The following is an 18,062-nucleotide window of genomic DNA, read 5'->3' as shown; positions in this document are numbered from 1 at the left end:
GAAGGCGTTCCTGATTGGTAGGTTCTGCTGCGCGGGAAGTTCGAACGGCAGCCTGGGGCAGGGCGGGAGCAGAGCCAAGGAAGAGGGAGCGAGCTCCGGGCTCCGAAGGAGGGGCCGCAGCTGGAGTGGGTCCAGTCGCTGGGTAGGGTTTTCAGTAAACTGTGCCCCCGTCTCTGTAGGCTCACCTTTCAGGTGAGGTGTGTTGTTTTTTTTTTTTTTTTTAATATATAGTTCTTGGAGCCCCAAAGAAAGAGAATCTCCCTTTTCTCACAAGCTTGAGTTTTCATTGTAGATAGACAAGATTTCTAGGTTCATGGGAATTGATGGTTAGATACGAAATCTATCTAACGCACCTTTGGTTGGAGGTGGGGGAACAGGACGCATGGACTGGGACAGCTAAAGTGGGCCAAAGGCGTTTATTTCCTGCTGTGTTTGCAGCCAACGGGATTTGCTAGTTTATTTCTTTTTTATCTTATTTTTTAAGGTTTTATTTATTTGTTCATGAGAGACAGAGAGAGAGAGAGGCAGAGACACAGGCAGCGGGAGAAGCAGGCTCCACGCAGGGAGCCCGACGTGGGACTCGATCCCTGGTCTCCAGGGTCACACCCTGGGCTGAAGGGGGCGCTAAACCGCTGAGCCACCCGGGCTGCCCGGGATCTGCTATTTTAGAGCTTCCAAAAACCACTTTGCACAGTAGGAAAGTGATGAGACGTCCAACAACCGTCTGTGGCCAGGTGTGTAGGAGTAAGATTTGGCCAAGTGTATGCCAAAGATGGGAGGAGGACGGCTCCTCCATATATGCAGCTGTTTGTGAGGCGAGGCACCCTAAGAAGCCTTATAGGAGACAATAGCGGTGAGAATTATAATAGCTATGGCCGCCATGTACTGACGATGCCTTACTATAGATCAGGAATTGAACTTGATAACTTAAAGGGAACTTTCAACTTTTAATGTTTGTGGGCCTGCTCATGGGCTCCCCGGGGAAATGTTACATCTAACATTTGCCAGAGTCAGCAAAAACCTCAAAGCTTGGGCTCTGTTTCTGTCCTGAGCACCCCTTGTACATCTGCTTCACTTAAAAAATCAATCAATCAATCAATCAATCAATCGAGCAGCATTTCATACATAAAGGAGTTTAAAAAAAAAACAAAAACAACATGTCCCTGGTTCCCATAACATTAAGATCATGCAGCCCCTATGTGTACTAAAAGCTTAAGATAAAGTCTGTAACTTTCAGAAACGTCTTTTATCTAGTGATTTGTAGCTTTTTATGTAAACAGTGTATACAATCCTACACCAAATGTTCCTTCCTTAGAGCCCTCTCTTCTCCTTTTTTGTTTTTTTTTTTAAGACTTTATTTATTCATGAGAGACACAGAGAGAGGCAGGGACATAGACAGAGGCAGAAGTAGGTTCTCTATAGGGAGCCCGATGCCGGACTTGATCCCGGGATCCTGGGATCACACCCTGAGCTATAGGCAGACGTTCAATTGCTGAGCCACCCATGCGACCCTAGAGCCCTCTCTTCTTTATGAAGATTGTGCGCCTGGACAGCTGTCCTAATTTGGGATGGAACAAAACTCTTCATTTCTTTGAGAAATTCTAAAAGACTATTCATTTTGTGTTGACAAACTGGGCACTTCGTATTATTAATTGTTCTGAGTCTATATATGTATGTATTGAAGTATACACACTGTTTTCTTTGCTCCACATATCAAAAATTTTAAAATAGTCTTGCGGGGGGCGGGGGGGGGGCGGTGCTTGCCTGGGTGGCTCAGTTTGTTAAGTGTCTGACTTCAGCTCAGGTCATGGTCTGGGGTCCTGGGATCAAGCCCCGTATTGCATTCAGGGAGTCTGCTTATCCCTCTCCTTCTGCCACTTGTGTGCGCTCTCTCTCTCAAATAAATAATTTTTAAAAAAATCCCAGACAGTCTTGAAGTAAGAACACAACTGAAAAAAATGATAAAATATAATTTTATTATATATATTTAGTGAATTCATCTAGGTGTAATATACTAACCTACAGTGGTCCAAATTATTAGGTTCCATCTGACATCATAATAGTGTAAGCAATCAAAAATTAATTATTACTAAGTAGATCTGCTTTTTAACAATTACTAGTTAAAAAGAAACAGGCCAAGTATATAATGATGAATATGTAATCACGTTTAGGAAACCAACCTTCACTCTATTTTGTGAATCACATATATATCGTTACATTTTCTTGTTAGGTAGAGGATTACTGAAATACAATCCAAAAACCCATATACATATATTCCAAATGTAACTTTTGATTTTTATAGTCTTGTTTTTAGGTTGACCTTTTGAGTCAGTCACTATTGAAGAGGATGGCGAGTTCTTGTGTTTTATAAAGAAGGTTAATTGTGTTAAATATTAAATACTACAAAGTTGTCCCAGTCATTTTAAGATAATTGAGGTCTTTAAGAAATACAAATAAAGATTTGAAGGTCAGAGTAAAGAAACACTGAAGTAAGTACAATTTTTTCCCCCACAGTCAAGGATTTACATGAGCCTTTAGTAGCCACTTCCAGAGAAAATGATAGCTCTTATCTCATCAGTTGAGGTATACATGCCATTTATGTTAAGTCATTGACATTGTAATTGCTTTTCATAGGTCCTATTGATATTACTGTAATACCTGTTTTCTTTCTCCATCCCCTCTTCTCCTTTCCAGGAAGATCAATATTGTAAATCACTACTTTTCTAACAACGACAGGCACAGACTGCCCAGCACTTTTCCCCTTTATTCACTCTCTGAGGTGGGCTTTTCTCCCTGAAAAAGGTCTTGCATATATGCAGTTAGTGTAACTAGTTGTTTGAGTTTACCCCTCCTTTTTTTCAGATGGACGTGTCCACAGGAATTTTAATATACTTAAAGGGCCCAAAAGGCCACAGCTTATCTCCAGACAGTAGACAATGCTCAAAAGATCCTATGGGGCTTTCAGAGCTTTTGTTACACTATTCAATATAAGAAAAATTTGCAAAATTGGAATGAATCTGAGAGAATGTAATTAACATACATTGGAAAGGATAGCATTAAAAGGTCATAAATCCCAATATCTACAGAGGTTAAGCCTGTATCATAAATAGTAAATTTGGCCATGTGTAATACAATAGGGAGTGGTAAAGACTACAGCAAATTAGAGGACATACCATGTTCCAAGGGGACAGTCACTATTCACTGCCATCCAGTGGTAAAATGTCGAATAGGTTTTGACAAAATCAAATTTTTCTTTTTTTTTTTCCCCCAAATTCAAATTTTTCAAAGGAAATCATATACATAGATTTTTATGTGTCATTTCCTAATTTATAAATCTTGCCAACTAATTAAATTTATTTTAAAATGTTTTATTCTGGAGGGTATTATGCTGAGTGAAGTAAGTCAGTCGGAGAAGGACAAACATTATATGTTCTCATTCATTTGGGGAATATAAATAATAGTGAAAGGGAAAATAAGGGAAGGGAGAAGAAATGTGTGGGAAATATCAGAAAGGGAGACAGAACGTAAAGACTGCTAACTCTGGGAAACGAACTAGGGGTGGTAGAAGGGGAGAAGGGTGGGGGGTGGGAGTGAATGGGTGACGGGCACTGGGTGTTATTCTGTATGTTAGTAAATTGAACACCAATAAAAAAAAATTGCAAAAAAAAAAAATAAAAAATAAAAAAATAAAATAAAATAAAATATTAATGTTGAAAAAAAAAATGTTTTATTAAATTAAATGCAGGCATAGACCAGATTTGGCCTATGGGCCACAAATGTGCAATTTCTCCCCTAAAAGATAAAATGAATGGGTACAGAATGGCAGAGAATGGGGGTGGGGGAGGTGGGAAGGAGACCTTATATATGGGTTCCTATGGGAGACTGAATGGAAAAGGAGTGAAGAAAGCAAGATTTTTAAAGTTTTTTCTTTTTTTAGTATTTTTTTTAATTTTAAAGATTTTCTTTATTTGGGAAAGAGAGGGAGTGAGCGAGAGAGAGAAGGAGCAGGGAGAGGGGCAGAGGGAGAGAGAACCAGACTCCTCACTAATCAGGAGCCTGATGTGGGCCTTGATCCTGGGATTCCAGGATCATGACCTAGGTGAAGGCAGACACTTCACTGAGCCACCTGGGTGCCCCTAAAATTTTTTCGTTGAATTTGGATTGGATCCCATTTGATATTCTTTGAAAGATTCCAATTATGTTTTAATTCTTTTCCGTTTTTCTTGGCTTTGGACAGGTGTGTTGCGTATTTTCATAAGCTTCTGTACCAGAATTGGACACTGAAAGGAGCAGGCTTCAGATGAGGTATGCAACTCTAGTGTATAATTTTGCCCCCACCCAAAATGCCTAATAAAACAAGATTACAGAATAAAGGCATGTGGGGATTTGAAAGCTTATTTTTTGGCTAATTTTGCTAGCTAAGTGACACTCTTTCCACTGCCCTTGTAGCATATGATTTAAGTACATGCTTCAGCAAAATCCATTGCTTCAGCAAAATCCAATCACAACATATCAAGACCTTATGGATTATCTTTAACACTCAATGAACCCTCAAATGCAATGATTTAGCTAACTCTTCTTACATATATTATACTTTACCCGCTATTAAAAAGTTAGGAAATATCAATTAAAAACTTAATAAATCCTCAACAAAATACTAGCAAGCCAAATTGAGCAACATACAAAATACACCAAAAAAAAAAAAAAAGGATTTGTCCCAGGATTGCAAGGTTGATTTAACATCTGAAAATCAATTAACATTATATACCATACCAAAGAATAAAAAGCAAAAATGCCATGATCGTCTTTTTTTGTTGTTTTTAAGATTTTATTTATTTATTTATTTATTTATTTATTTATTTATTTATTTATTTATGAGAGACACAAAGAGAGAAGCAGAGACACAGGCAGAGGGAGAAGCAGGCTCCTGGTGGGAAGCCCGACACGGGACTCAAACCCTGGACCTGGGATCATGCCCTGATCCAAAGGCAGATAGATGCTGAACCGCTGAGCCACCCAGGTGTCCCCCATGATCATCTTAATACACACAGAAAAGGCATTTGACAAAATCCTGTGCCCTCTCATGATTAAAACAACAACAACAACTCGACAAACTATCAAATAGAAGGGAAAGGGACTTTTTCAACCTAATAGAGGACATCTATGAAAAGCTCATATCATTAGTGGTAAAAGACTGAATGTTAGCTCTATAAGAACAGGAAGAGGATAAGAGTGTTTACTCTTGCCATTCCAATCAACACTGTACTGGAAGTTCTAGCCAGACAGTTAGGCAAGAAAAAGAAATAAAAAACATCCAGATTGGAAAGGAAGGAGTAAAACCATGCGGATGACATGATTTTATTTATAGAAAATTTTAATAAATCTACTAAAAACTATTAGAAATAATGAACAAGTTCAACAAGGTTGTAGGATACCAGAACAATATTCAACAATCAGTTGTATTTCTGTACACTAGCAATAACCAATCTAAAAGTGAAATCAAGAAAATTCCATCTACAATAGCATCAAAAAGAAAAATACTTAGGAATAAATTTAGCAAAGGAGATGACGAACTTGTATCCCGAAAACTACAAAACATGTTGAAAGAAATTAAAGAAAACCTAAATAAATAGAAAGACATTTCATGTTTGTAGATCAGAAAATATTATTAAGATGGCAATTCTCTCAAAGTTGGTTTACAGATTTAGTGTAATCCCTATCAAAATCCCACCTGTACTTTTTTGCATACATGTACAAGCTGATCCTAAAATGCATATGGAAATGCAAGGGACCAAGAATAGCCAAACAGGCTTGAAAAAAAAAAAATCAAAGTTGGAAGGCTCATAATTCCCCCCTTTCTTTCTTTTTTTTTTTTTTTAAATTTTTATTTGTTTATCATAGTCACAGAGAGAGAGAGAGAGAGAGAGGCAGAGACATAGGCAGAGGGAGAAGCAGGCTCCATGCACCGGGAGCCCGACGTGGGATTCGATCCCGGGTCTCCAGGATCGCGCCCTGGGCCAAAGGCAGGCGCCAAACCGCTGCGCCACCCAGGGATCCCCCCCCCCTTTCAAAACTTACTACAAAGGTACAATAATCAAGACAGTGTTGTACTGGGACACCTGGGTGGCTCAGCGATTGAGCGCCTGCCTTCTGCCCAGCGCGTGATCCTGGAGTCCCGGGATCGAGTTCTACATCGGACTTCCTTTATGGAGCCTGCTTCTCCCTCTGCCTATGTCTCTGCCTCTCTCCCTCTGTGTCTCTTTTTTTTTTTTTTAATTTTTTTTAAAAATTTTTTTATTTATTTATGATAGGCACACAGTGAGAGAGAGAGAGAGAGAGGCAGAGACACAGGCAGAGGGAGAAGCAGGCTCCATGCACCGGGAGCCTGACGTGGGATTCGATCCCGGATCTCCAGGATCGCGCCCTGGGCCAAAGGCAGGCGCTAAACCAGGGATCCCTCCCTCTGTGTCTCTTAATGAATAAATAAAACTTAAAAAAAAGAAAAAGTGTTGTATTGGCATAAGGAGAGATACATGGACCAATGGAATAGAATTGAGAGTCTAGAAGTAAACCTTAAATTTATAGTTAATTGATTTTCAACAAGGGTCCCAAGAAAATTCAATGAAGAAAGAAGTCTTTTAACAAGTGGTGCTAGGGTAACTGGACAGCCACATGCAAGAGAATAAAGCTGGAGCCTTTTCTTACACCATACATAAAAACTAGCCCAAAATGGGTCACAGACCTAAATGTATGCACTGAGATTATAAAAGTCTTAGGAAAAAAATATGAGTAAATCATGACCTTTCATCAGCCAAAGCCTTCTTAGATATGACACCAGAAGTACAAGAGTCAAAAGAAAAAAATAGATAAGTTGTACTTCATCTAAATAAAAAACTCTTGGTGGCTCAAAAGGCACCAGGAGAAAGTGAAAAGCAACCTACAGAATGTGAGAAAATATTTGGAAATCATGAACCTCATAAGGAATTTGTATTTTGCATCTAAAATATAGAGAATATGCAAAGAATACTTACCACTTACCAATAAAAAGACAAATAACAGGGCACCTGGGTTGCTCAGTTGTTTAAGCATCGGCCTTCAGCTCAGGTCATGAGGATCAGGGCCTGATTAGGGTCCTGAGATCAGGCCTTGCATTGGGCTCCCTACTCAGTGAGGAGTCTGCTACTCCCTCCTCTACCCTCCCCACTTGTTCTCTCTCTCTCCCTCTCTCTCTCTTTCTCTCTCTTCCTCTCTCCCTCCCTCCCTTTCTCTCTCTCAAATAAATTTTTTTTAAAAAAATAATTTTTAAATGGGCAAAGGATCCAAATAGATATTTCATAGAAGATATAGAAATGGAAAATCAGGACATGAAAAATACTCAACATAATTAGCCAAGAGGGAAATGCAGATCAAAAGCCCAAGAGTTACCACCTTATACCCACCAGGATGGCTATGATAAAGAATACAGATAATAACTAGGGTTGGTAGTCATGTGGACAAGTTGGAATGTCATGCAATGCTGATAGAAACAGTGAAGGTGTTTGAGAAAACAGTTTACAGTTCTTCCAAATGGTAAACATAGATTTGCCATGTGGCCCAGAAATTTCACTCCTAGGTATATACTCATGAAAACATATCCACTTAGCAACTTGTTTACAAATATTCACAGTATCATTATTCATAACAGCCAAGAAGGGGAAACACCAAAATGTCCATTAACTGATGAATGAATAAATAACCTGTGATATATCCATACAATGAAATATTATTCAGTGATAAAAAGGAATGAAGTGCTAATACATGCTACAATATTGATTAACCTTGAAAACATTATGCTAAGTGGTAAATGCTAGTTATAAAAGACCAAATAATGTATGAGTCCGTTTAAATGAAGTATCTGGAAACGGCACATCTATATAGCACAGAAGTAGATTAGTGGTTGCATAGAGCTGGAGAGGAGGGAGACTAGTTAAAAACTACTCACTAAGTCTAGCCCACAATTAAGGGAAGGAGAATTAGGCTTTACTTCTGAAGGAATGTCAATGCTCTTGTGGACGTATTTTATTTTATTTTGTTTTTTAAATTCAATTTAGTTAACATATACTGTATTATTAGTTTCAGATATAGAATCTAGTGATTCATCAGTTGCATGTAACCCCCAGTGCCCATTACATTCAAGTGCTTTCCTTAATGCCCATCACTTAGTTATCCCATCTCCTACCCACCCTCCTCCAGCAGTCCTCAGTTTGTTTCTTAGATTTAGGATTCTCTTATGGTTTGCTTCCCTCTAAGTTTGCATCTTATTTTATTTTCCCTTCCCTTCCTCTATGTTCATCTGTTTTGTCTCTTAAATTCCACTTATGAGTTAAATCATATAGTATTTGTCTTTCTCTGAGTGACTTATTTCGTTTAGCATAATACCCTCTAGTTCCATCCATTTCATTGCAAATGGCAAGATTTTTTTTAATGGCTGACTAATATTCCATTATATATATGTACACATCTTTATCCACTCATCTATCGATGGACATCTGGGCTCTTTCCACATTTTGGCTATTGTGGACATAGCTGCTCTAAACATTGGGGTCCATTGGGGTTCAAATCATTATGGTGTAAATACTAGTAGTGCAATTGCTCAGTTGAAGGATAGTTCTATTTTTACCTTTTTGAGGAACCTCCATACTGTTTTCCAGAATGACTGCATGAGCTTGCATTCCCACCAACAGTGTAAGAGGGTTCCCCTTTCCCTGCATCCTCACCAACATCTCTTGTTTCCTGAGTGGTTAATTTTAGCCATTCTGACTGTGTGAGGTGGTATCTCATTGTGGTTTTGATGTGTATTTCCCTGATGCTGAGTGATTTTGAGCAATTTTCATGTGTCTGTTGGCCATTTGTATGTCTTCTTTGAAAAATGTTCATATCTTCTGCCCGTTTCTCAACTGGATTTTTTACTTTTTGGGTACTGAGGGGTTTTTTGTTTTTGTTTTTAAAGATTTTATTTGTTTATTTGAGAAAAAGAGAGAGAGTATGATTGGGAGGAGGGGCAGAGGGAGAAGAAGAAGCAGACTCCCTGCTGAGCAGGGAACCAAACACAGGGGCTTCATGATCTGAGCCAAAGTCAGACGCTTAACCCTCTGAGCTATCCAGGCGCCCTGGGTGTTGAGTTTGATAAGTTCTTTATAGATTTTAGGTACTAGCCCTTTATCTGATAAGATATTTGCAAATATCTCCTCCCATTCTATAGGTTGCCTTTTAGTTTTATGGACTATTTCCTTTGCTGTGCAAAAGCTTTTTATCTTGATGAAGTCCTAGTAGTTCATTTTTGCTTTTGTTTCCCTTGCCTTTGGAGATGTACCTAGTAAGAAGTTGCTGCAGCCAAGGTCAAAAGGGTTGCTGCATCAATTCTTCTCTAGTATATTGATGGATTCCTGCTTCACATTTGGGTCTTTCATCCATTTTTGAGTTTATTTTTTTATATGGTGTAAGAAAGTGATCCAGTTTCATTCTTTTGCATGTGGCTGTCCAATTTTCCTAACACTATTTGTTGAAGAGACTTTTTTCCATTGAATATTCTTTCCTGCTTTGCCAAATATTAGTTGACTATAGAGTTTAGGGTCCATTTCTGGGTTCTTCATTCTGTTCCATTGATCTATGTGTCTGTTTTTGTGCCAGTACCATACTGTCTTTATGATTACAGCTTTGTAATACAGCTTAAAGTCTTGTGGACATATTTTAAGACAGCTATACTCAGACTCTACTCTAGGTGTATTAGGATTCAGAGATCTTTGAACTTAAGCACAAGGGGTATAAAATAAAAAGTGAAGTAGAGTTAGCTAAGCCATTATCTATAAAATATAAAATGACTCTGAAAGGTAAAAAGAAAAGAAGAAGAAGAAGACGAAAACGACGATGACGACAAGCTAGGGACCTTGGGAGTCAAGGAATAACAAGATGGTAAATATATTGGGTTTTCTTTTTGCCTTATATATTACAGAATTAAAGTTAAAGAATCCAGCAACTTAGAAACTCCTATAGGCACAAACAACTGTTTCAAGAAAAGGCTGCTGTTGCCAAACAAAGCAGGAGGGAAGGGGAGGCCTGGCAAGGCTTAAAACTTTGAGAAAAATAATTGCTCTACTCCAGCAAAGTATCACAGAAAAAAACTGTGGGCCACCCAAGAAGCAAAGGCTGAGTGGGGAGCCTAGACTTCTACCCTCAGGTTGAATGAGGTGCCTCGACACCCCTGCTTGCATAGTGTCAGAGAAGCCCAAGTAGAGAGCCTGGACTTTTATCTCCATCACCAGTAGTAAGCCTTCTCCTTCCCCTACATTGTCAGTGGATAGGGAGAGTCAGGACTTTCACCATTGCCCAGCAATAATGGTCTCAACAATGGGCCCACAGTGTCATTATAGGCCATGTGGAGAGCTAGAACATCTGTTTATACCCAGTAGTAATGAGAAGCTCTTCCTCCTATCCATTATCAAAGCAGGCCAAGCAGGGAATCTGGATTTCTATCACTACACGGCAGTAGCAAGGTAATAACCTTCTCCCCTGCTATAGTCGTATTGGACAAAGTTTAAAACCAAAAGTTTAAATAATATACAGAATGAGCACTGGGTGTTATACTATATGTTGACAAATCGAACTCCAATAAAAAAATACAAAAAATAAAAAAATTTAAAAATTTAAAAAGGATACAGAATCATATAATATGAAAAATTCCAGGTTTCTTTTGAAAACTACCTGTCATGCCAAGAATGAGGTAAATATGAAACTGAATTTAAAAAGACAAATAATGGATACCAACAGTGAAATATCAGAGGTGTTAGAATTCTCTGGTAAAGATTTTAAAGCAGCAATGATAAAAATGCTTCACCAAGCAATTATAAACACATTTGAAAAAAAAAATTTAAAATAGAAAGCCTCAACAAAGAAAGTCTCAACAATGCAATAGAAAACTAAAGACAGGGATCCCTGGGTGGCGCAGCAGTTTGGCGCCTGCCTTTGGCCCAGGGCGCGATCCTGGAGACCCGGGATCGAATCCCATGTCGGGCTCCCGGTGCATGGAGCCTGCTTCTCCCTCTGCCTATGTTTCTGCCTCTCTCTCTCTCTCTCTCTCTGTGACTATCATAAATAAATAAAAAAATAAAAATAAAAAAAAAGAAAACTAAAGACAAAAAACAAACAAACAAACAAACAACAAACCTACGTAAAAGCCATAGAGGATGGGCTCAAAATCAGTGTAGGAAATAGAGGAAAGAGTCAGTGAACCTGAGTATAGAGTAATAGAAGTTACCCAATCTGAACAACAAAGAGAAAATAGACTGAAAAAGATAAACAGAGCCATGGGGGATTGTGAGACTTTCACAAAAGATCTAACATTCATGTCATTAGAGTTTGGGAGGAGAAGAGAAAGCAGAGTTTTAAAAGTAGTTAATGAAATAAAGGCTAAAAATTTCCCAAATTTAGCAAGAGCCAGAACCTATAGACTCAAGAATCTGAAATGAACCTGAAACAGGATAAAGCAAAAGGAATTTATGCCAATATACATCATAGTTAAACTTGTGGAAATTGAAGACAAAGGAAAAATCTTGACAGCATTGAAAAAGAACTGATACCTGATAAAGGAAATTTTCAACTTCTAATGTTTGTGGGCCCTACGCCTAGGCTCCTTTAACATTAACCAAGGTCAAATTGACCCAACAAAATTTCAGTGCCATGGAGCCAAGATAGTTGGAGATGATGATATGAAGAAACTGAATTTCAATCTGGAGGTGGGGGGGATTGAGAACACTCAGACCCTGAGGCTTTGTCTCATCCAGCTATTATTAAGAGAGCTAGTAGATAATAATCATCATGAATCTACTTGTTTAGCTATAGGAATGATTAAGTTTGGGAAACAGAGAAAAACATTTTTACATCAAAGAGTAAAAGAATTGTCCCACACAATACTTTACAATCATGCCATATGATGTATAAGAGGCTATTAACTCAAGGACGGGGAGCAGAAAAGCTATATCTGGAGAACAATAGGGTCAAGAGTCAGTATGCAAGCTCAGGACCTTAAGTATCCTCAGTGTGCCAAGGGTAATGAGATTCCGTTCTCAGGTAAACTCCACAGCTGGTTACCCACACCTCAAAGCATGGGGTCTGTTTCTGCCCCAAGCACACACTGTACATCTGATTTGTTTACATAACCAAAAAGGAGTATTCTGAACACAAAAGATAAGAAAAAGAAAGAAACTTCCTGATTCTTGTCTAAGTCATACATCCCTACATATACTAGAAACTTAAGGTCTGCAACTTTCTGAAGTGTCCTTTGTCTAATAATTTGTAACTTTTTAAAAAAAGATTTTATTTATCTATTCATTAGAGACACACACAGTGAGGCAGAGACACAGGCAGAGGCAGAAGCAGGCTTCAGCAGGGAGCTCAATGTGGGACTCAATCCCGCAACTCCAGGATCACGCCCTGGGCTGAAGGCAGGTGCTTAACCGCTGAGCCACCCAGGCGTCCCAATTTGTAACTTTTCAATGTAAAAAGATGTATATAACCCTACACCAAATGTTCCTTTGCAGGAGCACTCTTTTCTTTGGAAAGTTTGTGTATCCCCTGCAGCTGTCCTAACTTGGGCTTGAATAAAATTCTCTTACTTCTAGAGATTCTAAAAGGTTTGTTCATTTTATATCAACACATCTTATCTATAGGAGAAAAATAATGGGAAATGATAGCAAATTTCTCATCAGAAACATGGGAGTCAGAAGGAAATAACAATGTTTTTCAAGTGCTGAAGAAAAGGAACTGTCAACCTAGAATCCTATACCCAGTAAAAATATCTTTCTGGAATAAAGGCACACAAATCTACAATTTGAAAATAAGTTCAGTTTTTTAAAAATTTCATTAGGCTCCTTCCTTTGTCATCCTCTTACAATAGGCAACAGTAATGCCCATTGTTTGCTACCATGTTACAGGTCACCATTGTTCAAGGCTTCAATATGACTGCCCAGTTGACTTAGTGTCCCAGATTCCCCACACTGTCACCAACCTCAGATATCAGTCTAGACATTTTTGGGTGGAGGAAGTGGGGAATGTCATTATTCCTGACATGTGAAGAAAATCTGCTTATCAGAGAATAAAAACAAAAGAGAATCAAATTCCCAGGTTTAGTCCCAAAAGCTCTGAGCTGTCTTTGTTTCTGGGAATTATCTCAGTAGCATTTTTTTTAAAGCACCACTTTCATTTTGTATTAAAGTGCATGAATTTCATATATACTGCTTAGTGAATTTTTAAATTTATAACTTTATTTTTAGAGCATTTTCAGGTTTACAGAAAAACTGAATGGACAGTACAAAGAGTTCCCATATTCCCTCTATCTCCCCAACCTGAACCAAAGGTAAATGCTTAAGGGACTGAGCCACCAAGGTACCCTGTTAGTTTCTCTGATATTAACATCTTCCATTAGTGTGATACTTTTGTTAACAATTGATGAGCCAATATTATTATATTGTAATTAACTAAAGTTTATAGCTTGTTTACATTAGGACTTACTTTTTATGTTTTACATTTTATGGAGCTTGCTGACTGCACAATGCCATATACTGACCATTACAGTATCCTACTGAATGGTTACCCTACCTTAAATATTTCCTGTGCTCCACTTATCCATCTCTCACCTTCCCCTTCCCCTCCACTGAACCCCTAGCAATCTCTGATCTTTTTATGGTCTCAAGTTTTGCCCTTTTCAGAACATCATATAGTTGAAATCATATAGTAAATAGGCTTTTCAGATTGGCCTCTTTCATTTACCAATATGCTCTTGAGTTTCCTTCATGACTTTTCACCACATAATAGCTCATTTCTTTTTACTGCTGAATCACATTCTATTGTATCCATGTATCTATTGTATCTACACTGTGTTTATCCATTCACCCATTGAAGGATATCTTGGTTGCTTCCAAGTTGTGATGATCTTAAGTAAGGCTACTGTAAACACTTGTGTGCTGGTTTTTATGTGTGAACACAAATTTTCAGGTCTGGAGTGCCTGGATGGCTCAGTCTGTTTGGTTTCTGCCTTTAGCTCAGGTCATGATCCCAGAGTCCTGGAATTGAGCCCCACATTGGGCTCCCAGCTCAGTGGGGAGCCTGCTTCTCCCTCTCTCTCTGCTGCTCCCCTTGCTTGTGCTCTATCTCTGTGTCAAATAAATAAATAAATAAATAAATAAATAAATAAATAAAAAAAATCTTAAAAAAAAAAGTTTTCAGGTCATTTACGTAAACACCAAGAAGTGTAATTGCTGGATCATATGGTAAGAGTATGTTCAGTTTGGTAAGAAACTGCCAAAATGTCTTCCAAAGTGACTGTACCATTTTGCATTCCCACCAACAATGAATGAGAGTTCTTGCTGTTCCACATCCTCACCAGCACTTGGTGTTGTCAGTGTTTTTGGCTTTCAGCTATTATAATAGATGTGTAGTGATATCTCATTGTTTTATTTTGTAATTTTCTAATGACATATGATGTTGAATATCTTCTCATACGTTTATTTGCTGTCTCTGTATCTTCTGGTGAGGGGTCTGCTCAAATCTTTTGCCCTTTTTAAATTAAACTGTTTTCTCATTGCTGGGTTTTAAGAGTTCTATATATACTGCAGATACCAGTCCTTTACCAGATATGTATTTTGCAAAGATTTTCTCTCAGGCTATGGATTGTCTTTTCATTCTCTTAACAGTGTTTTTCACAAAGCAGAAATTTTTAATATTTATGATGTCCCACTTATCAATCATCTTTCGTGGATTGTGCTTCAGATGTTGTATCTACAAAGTCATCACCAAACCCAAGGCCACCTGGATTTTCTCGTATGTTATCTTCTAGGATTTTTTTAGTTTTGTATTTTACATTTAGGTCTATTCTACATTTTGAGTTAATTTTTGTGTAGGGTGTAAAATCTATGTCTAGACTCTAGACTTTTTTTTTTTGCATATGGATGTACACTTGTTCCAGCACCATTTATTGAAAAGACTATCTTTACTCCATTGTAATGCCTTTGCTCCTTTGTCAGAGATCATTTGATTATCTATGTGTGGTTCTATTTCTGAGCTCTCTATTCTGTTCCATTGATCTTGTCAGTAACCTTTTAATAATTTCCCTTATTTGCTTAGGCTGATTTGAATTGAATTTTTATCAGTTGCTGCCGAATTATCACTGATTAATTCAAGCACTTGGTACATGCCAAGCACTGTGCTAATCTCTTCACATAAATTTAATCACAACAGCCTTTGAAATAAATGAGGAAATTTGGGGTTTGTAAATTTGAATAACATGTTCAAGATCATACCACCAATAAGTGACCCAAGTCTGTCTGCCTGTCTATACTATACTACCTGTCAAAGATGACCTTGTAACTCCTCGCTCAGGCTATTATGGTTGCTCTAATAGTTTTCTTCTGCTAATTACTGCTTTTAATTACACTACGGTTGCTTTCTAAATTAAATACTGACTCCTTAGCCAGCACTTAAAGCCTAAATGATTCTCCAGATTTTTTCTTACATTCTCTTACATGCTCAGTGGGACTACTCTATGATCTTGTGTTACACCCTCTGCTTTATTATATCAGTATGTAACCTAACCTATTCCTCATACTTGCTGCATCTCCAAGTATCAAAGTTCCTCTTGTCAGAGTCCACCTCAAATGCCATCTTTTCCCTTGATCCTTGTCAATTTTGTACCCCCACCTCACCCTAAAACCAGAGCTGAGAGTTCTCTCCTTAAAGTAATCAGAGATTTTCATTTAAACCTCAGTAGCAGGACACCTGGGTGGCTCAGTGGTTCTGCGTCTGCCTTTGGCTCAGGGTGTGATCCTGGGATCCTGGGATTGAGTCCCATATCAGGTTCCCTCACGGAGCCTGCTTCTCCCTCTGCCTGTGGCTCTGCCTCTCTCTGTGTTTCTCTCATAAATAAATAAATAAAATATTCAAATAATAATAATAAACCTCAGTAATGGCATATCTTATGCCTTGTGTTTTTAGTTTGACTTGCCCTTGCTACTAGACTGCCACCACCCTGACAGCTTCTATACTGAGTAGAACCTGGCATGTATGTTTTATTTTATTTTATTGAGTATATAATATGTATACCAAAAGCTTCACTGACCACTGGGGTGGCAAAGATAAAAGGCATAGCCACTGCTTAAAAAAAAAATGTATGGTAGGAGAAGCCAGACCAGAATGCAATTATTTTTCTGTAACTTACATTCTAATATGAAAATAAACCTACACTATCGTGGAATGGAGCAAAGAGTATGAAGTGCTTAATGCAGTATGAATCAGGAAAAGACAGAAGACTTACCGGAGGTCAACAAATAAGAGGAGATAGGCTGCTGAATGAACAACACATGCCAAAGCAGAGAGGCCTTAAGAGAGCATTTAGAGTGCAGGTAGCTCGGATTAGCTACACTACAGTGTTTGAGTTAAAAGACGACAAGGGATGAGGCCAAACAAGTAGGGAAGGATGATATCTTAAAAAAAATTCTGAGCCATGCAAAGGAGTTTGCATGGCATCTGCTGAAGGACAGAAAAGTTATTGTAAGGTTTTCAAGCAAGGAAATTCTATGATCTCACTCATGCTTACATGGATCACTCTGACAGTTATTTGGATAATAGATTGGAATTAGCTGAGCCTAATGACAGGCAGGAAGAGCAGCTAGCAGAATGCTGCAGTAGTCTAGATCAAATAGTATTAGCACCTGAATAGGCCAAGGTGAAGAGAGAACTTACTTGAGAGATATTTAGGAGACAGAATTTATAAAACTTGGTGATGGGGTAAAAGTAATTCTTTAAGATCTCAAATTCTCTGTGCCTGTGATTCATTTAAACAGTGTCTTTCTCATGCCAACCTAAAGAGATCCTTCTTCCTCTTCCACTGTAGTGCATCTCCTTCTTTCTTCCTTTTCACCGAGACCACCTTGCCAAAACAGCATCTGCTACCAAAGGGACCCTCCAAGGAGTTTCTGCCTCATTATCAGAGCTTCTGGTGCTACTAGAAGGTAAAAGAGCCTCTGCTTGCACTGCTAAACTTGGGAGAGATGTATTTCTTTTGTGGGCGGGTGGTGGTGAGGAGAGATGTGCTTCTAAGATGAAAATTAGAACTCATTTTTTTTTTAGAAATAATATTAAAAGGTACCCAGGCATATCATGTGCTAAATGGTCTATTTTTTTTCTTTACGGTCTGTTGTAGGAAGATATAACTGTTTAAGGCACTTCAATGACAATTTATTAACAACCTTCTTTTTTAAAACCTTGGAAATTAAGTAGAGGGCTTCTTATATACTGGTGTACCAAGATGTAGGGAACAGTTCACCTCAGCAAAAAGGAGTATTTTATTGTTGACATTCTTTGGACTTGCTGTTACATGTTAATGGTAATAATAATAATAATAAGGTAGACCTACTTTTAGTCTTTTTTTTAAAGATTTTATTTATTTATTCATGAGAGACACAGAGAGAGAGAGAGAGAGAGAGGCAGAGACATAGGCAGAGGGAGAAGTAGGCTCCATACAGGGAGCCGTCCTGGGACTCCATCCCGGGTCTCCAGGATCAGGCCCTGGGCTAAAGGAGGTGCTAAACCACTGAGCCACCCGGGCTGCCCTTTTTTTTTTTTTTTTTAAGATTTTATTTATTTATTCATGAGAGACAGAGAGGGAGGGAGAGAGAGAGAGAGGCAGAGACACAGGCAGAGGAAGTAGTCTGTTTTATTATTGTCTTTAAGTTTTCTTGCAACTAATGCATCTCTTGTTGCTTGCTCCTAGAGCTATTATTTCTAGTCCCCCTTTCTGCTCCACTACTTGGTCCACTTATGTTTATATATGAATTAGCAGTTGAGAAGTGGAAATTAGAGGTATGTCGTAAGACAAGAAAAATTCTGAAGGTAAAAAGTCTAGACATGAATCTATATTCTCCATTTTACCAACAAAATGATCTGGAGCTAGTAACAATTTCTCTGAGCCTCAGTGTCCCCATCATTAAAACAGGATTAAAACATCTGTTTTGCTGAAGGTTAAACAATGTAAT

General features: G+C 38.3%; 1 long non-coding RNA gene across 1 annotated transcript; it reads left to right on the top strand.

The window, feature by feature from the left end:
• The first annotated feature begins 59 nt into the window (after window positions 1-59).
• On the top strand, window positions 60-17,186 carry LOC125754520 (uncharacterized). The gene is made up of 3 exons (XR_007409008.1): window positions 60-192; window positions 4,238-4,305; window positions 16,922-17,186. It is a non-coding gene; the product is annotated as an uncharacterized LOC125754520 (long non-coding RNA).
• Window positions 17,187-18,062: the final 876 nt, after the last annotated feature.

The sequence above is a fragment of the Canis lupus genome, chromosome 37, assembly GCF_003254725.2.
Source record: "Canis lupus dingo isolate Sandy chromosome 37, ASM325472v2, whole genome shotgun sequence".
Taxonomy (NCBI): Eukaryota; Metazoa; Chordata; class Mammalia; order Carnivora; family Canidae; genus Canis; species Canis lupus.
This window is presented reverse-complemented; position numbering and strand designations above follow the sequence as displayed.